A 4,868-nucleotide genomic window follows, 5' to 3' on the forward strand; every position below is an offset into this window, starting at 1 on the left:
AACGTGTGTTCTTTTAATTTTTAACATTCAGATCTTACAAAGTACTCTGGAGTGGTTGGATGATTGGGAACAACAAGTTATTGATAAACTTATAAAGCCTGATCACTTTCTTACAAGCAACACAGCTGAAGGATTGAGAATAACCTTAACTTCTTCAATGCAAATTTGCTGTTATTTGAAGGAGAAATATGATATGAATTATGTTCTCACTGGCAAAATAAACCAAGATTCAGCAGAAGTGATAAAAAAGCTTCTTTAACTAATACTTAAAAAATATTGAATTGTTACAATTTATATTTTTAGAGATACTTTGGTACAGTTCGCCAGGCAGGCGGTGCTAACGATCATCCAGCTACGCCAACTGTATAAAATGTTATCAGTGTATAGTGTATTAAAACCTCCAAAAACGGGAAACTGTATTGTTGACAACAACGAACCTTCCCAAAGTTTAATAAGCTTGGATAGTATCAAAAACATATATAAGAATCCAGAAAAAAAATCAGTGTTGGAAACCATTCGTGAAAAACTAGATTTTGCCATTGAACAAGATGACTGGTCTATAGATGATGTAGTTGAAAATAGTGATCATGATAGTTTTTTGGCACCAGTAGTTGACTGTGTAATTTATTATGTATCTGGATATTTATGCAAGCAAGTTTTACGCTACAGTAAATGTGCAGTCGTTCGTCAATAATACAGTCCAATGTTTCATTTGAACCTGTTGCCCGTCTTACAAACATGAAATCTAGAGGATTTTTAATACACCCGAATAAATATTTTTTAAATTTTATTTGTAAAATGGAAGATTTATTTTGTTAATATTGTATGATGGCTGATGTGTGTGAATTAATCTTATCAGATTTGTTAGAGAATAATACTTTATATTTTCTTTGCTTTGAACACAGTGAGCAAATAATTGCATTTAGTATTAGATATTATATAAATATGAGGATGAGGCAGTTTTCTTACAAGCATAACTCAGATGTAAAGAAAGATAATATGACTAAAAAAAAAGTAGCAAAATTTACAAAAACTTAGCAATGTACCATGTTATGACTTATAATTTTGATGTTATTGTTTATTTTATTTTTGTTAATTAATGTGTACATTATAATTTATGGCTATTTGATCAAAAAATCTATATATATATAAAAACAATAATAACAATATTAATTTAATTCATGCACGACAAGACTTTATTTATAATTTTTTTTTGGAATTTCTGGTTGGCCAGGAAAAAATGAACCTTCTTGCTTCTCGCCATGTCCATTACCGCCGGATCGTTCGCATTTAATTTTGTGTATCCACCTTGAACCATCGCGTCCCTTAGGATCTGTACCCTCTCGTCTATCAGCGATCCATCGTACCGGTCACGCAACTTTGAAACATAAAACAGATCGTCGACGGCGGACGGGTACTGGACAAATATATCATGGTCAAGAATCTTGTCCTTGGCCACTTCGAGGTTCGGGAATGGGGCATACGCCTCCCTGGGGAAGAAGTCGTCGAAGCTAGAAGAAAAAACAGTTGGCATTACAAGGTCTTCCCGCCTGTTATGGTAAAATAAAATCGTCAACGAATAATTAATTTTTATACACGTTCAAAGATCACTTACTTCCGAATAAAATCCATATAGTGTTCAATGTCCGTGGAAACCAAGTCCGACCAATGGTTTGGCGGGGTATTGATTTCCAAGAGCCGCTTGTGGACGTGGTGGAGGACCCGGGACACATTGGAAAGATAGTTTTTGGCGGCCGGTGAATTTTCCCCGTGGCTCAATTCCAATGTCCTTCGAAACATTTGTATCAACGGGTGGTCGTGTGGCAGTTGATCGTTTAGACCACTGTTGGTGGCAGCCTTGCGCAGACGACTATAGGAAAAAATAAAAAAAAAGGTTAACCTGACGTCGACCGTATTTACAAGTCCAATACTCACGAAATGGAGACCGTCGTGGCTTTAACACTAGCCGCCTGTGCTGGAGCCGGGGCCGGTGCCGAGGTGCCCGGTGTCGGTAATGGCGTCGTCAGTGGTGCCGGGGCATCTGATGTCCACTCGGGGCCATGAGTAGCATCCTCGCTCTGGTGGAGGCCGATGAAGGGGTCCGGCAGGTCCTTGACACCCGGTAGGTTCCATGAAGACCCGTAACACTTCATGCGGCCCATCACTGTCAGTCTGAAACGGAAACGAAAAATTAGCCAAGGTAAAAAAAAGAACCAATCCATTGCACAACTCACTCGTGGACGATACTCCTGAAACAACGGTCGTCCCAGTAAGGCCCGACCCTCTTCGTCACTGCCCTCAATGGCACAACCGAATAAGATTTTCGTGATTCCAAAGCGATCTTTTCACATATTTTTTTCAGGCTGTCTTTTCGCGGTTTGGCTAGTACCGCCCAATGTTTGTTGCTTATGTGTCTGGACAGTTTGTGACACGAAGTCACGAAATCGCAGAATGGACAATATTTCACCATCTACGGAACAAAGACAAATGGGGTTAAGAACCATTACGATTTGTATGGGTATACGGGAAATACCTGAGTATCGGACGAGGTTGACAACTTCTCAGAAACCGTCAACCTCTTTGGTCGAAGACGTTGCTCGTCGTCTTCAGAGTCGTCTACATCAACTTCGTCATGCGTTGACGATGACAATAACCCTCTTGGGAAGAGATCTGGAGATTGTACGTGATCAGGTGGAGGTGACTGGCTCTCTGAAACAGAACGGATTACGTTTAAAAAAATCAATAATTAGTACGGTGTTATGGCTATTGTACCTTGGTCGGACGGGATGAATTCATACTCATCGACGTTTTGAGGCGACGGCGTGTAAACACCTCCTCGACCGTCAGAGGTGACTTGCTCACTAGCAACGCTTCATTGCCGTCAACTGTGACTACCGGCACAAAATCCACATCGGACTCGGCGTCATTATCGAAATGGATGTGAGCTGAAAAAACAAAAACCATTACCGTATATTATGATTAAGACTTATTGTAATGGTCTTCACTTACAGTTCACGGCAGGTTCGTCCAAGATAATTTTTTCGGCTAGAGGGACGACTTCGTCTTCCGAAAACTTCTCCGGGTTTATAGTGGCTATAATTAAAAGAAAGTGGTTTACTAAACGTCAGGCTGATTTTACACGCAGACAACACTTACCACGAGGTTTTAACGGCTGTGGTAGCCGCCGGTCGTAGGCGGTCCGGCTGTGGACCTCAACTGTTCAACTCACGAATTTAGTGCGTCCACTCTTCTTAAAAACTAAAACATCTGAGAAACAAACGTTTATTGAGTTAAAGAAAGCAACAACAGTTGAGTTAATATTTGGTAAATATTATAATATTAATTTACTTTTAACCATGGTGGGGACTTTTTTCACGGGGACGTTTTCAACGACGTCTTCCATGACGTCCTCCACAACGATGTCCTCCGGTGTGCCCTCAGCAACGTGATCAGGACCAACCTCGGCAACGTCCTCTGGTAAGACCTCGTCAACGTGCTTCGGATCGACCTCGGAAACGTGCTCCGGACAGACCTCAGAAACGCGCTCTGGTACGACCTCGGCTATATCCTTTAAAATTGGCATAACCGTTGGTGGTGGCAGTGTTCCTAAAATTTAAAATTATGTAAATACGTCTGATTTATAATCACGTTTGAAGAGAATTTTACATACCTTTGATGTTCTCGTAGTTTTTTATAGCGGGTTGATCTTTCAGGGTTGATCTCGGAACATCAGCTACCCTAGAGGCTCTATTGACAGACATGCCGTCATTTCGGACCAAAGCCAGAGCTAATACTAGCTTTGGATTTTCAGAAGATTTTGTATAATTTCTGGTTGCCTAAATATAATTGGAAACACCGTAAGTAAAATATGTATTGAAAAAAAAAATTTTAATGCTCACAACAGTAGCGAGAATGCCTCGTTTTGTAAGTTGGCTTCTCAGTGTAGTCTCCGGCACGTTATACTTCCTGGCCGCTTGCCCAGCGGACAAAACACCGTCTTTGATTGACTCAATAGCTGATTCCATTGCAGACATCTAAAAATGGTTTAACACATCTAAGTTAGTATTATGTATTCCGGGGAGATGGTCTGCTACAGGGGGAGTCTATGCAGATTATGTTTTAATTGGGGGTGCTGAACAATAATAAAACGCTTGAAAAACTGAATAAGAAAGCGAAACGCCTGAGCGTAATCGTTTGACGCACGCCCGGCACAAGTACGCACTAATAAACGCGGAACTTTATACACTTAAAAAAAACGCCTTAAAAATTCCTTAAAAAACGCTTAAAAATAAATTTAAAAAAAGCTATATGGTCGTAAAGGGGGTGCTAATGAATAATAAAACGCTTAAAAAAACAAATCGAATAAGAACTCTAGGTGGGCGAGTTTAGAGGTGGAACGCGCGCAGGGCGGAACGGCACGCTAAAAAACGGCGGCTTTAAAAAAACGAAAATAAAAAACTTGAAAAAACGCTAAAAAAATATTTTAATACACTATATGGTCGGAAGGGGGGTGCTTATGAACAATTAAACTCTTGAAAATGCGAATAAGACGCTAGGGAGGTGAGCGCATGGGTGTAATGAGCAGCGGGTGGACCAGCGCGCGTAAAAAATACTGCATTTTAAAAAACTAATATAAAACACTTGAAAAACGCTATAAAAAATTTAAAAAACGCCAAATTTTTGTAAAGGGGATGCTAATGAAAAATAAAACGCTTAAAAAAGCGAATAAGATCGATAGTCGGAGAGCTTAGGGGAAGAACGCGCGCGGGGCGGAACAGCGCACGAAAAAACGGCTGCTTTAAAAATATGAAAATAAAAGACTTAAAAAAACTTGAAAAAACGCTATAAAAAATAAATAAAAAACGCTA

At 40.0% G+C, this 4,868-nt stretch overlaps 1 pseudogene; it reads left to right on the forward strand.

Annotated features, from left to right (window-relative positions):
• Positions 1-370: 370 nt before the first annotated feature.
• On the forward strand, positions 371-1,038 carry LOC107884169 (annotated as a pseudogene).
• Positions 1,039-4,868: the final 3,830 nt, after the last annotated feature.

Source organism: Acyrthosiphon pisum, chromosome X, assembly GCF_005508785.2.
Source record: "Acyrthosiphon pisum isolate AL4f chromosome X, pea_aphid_22Mar2018_4r6ur, whole genome shotgun sequence".
Classification (NCBI taxonomy): domain Eukaryota; kingdom Metazoa; phylum Arthropoda; class Insecta; order Hemiptera; family Aphididae; genus Acyrthosiphon; species Acyrthosiphon pisum.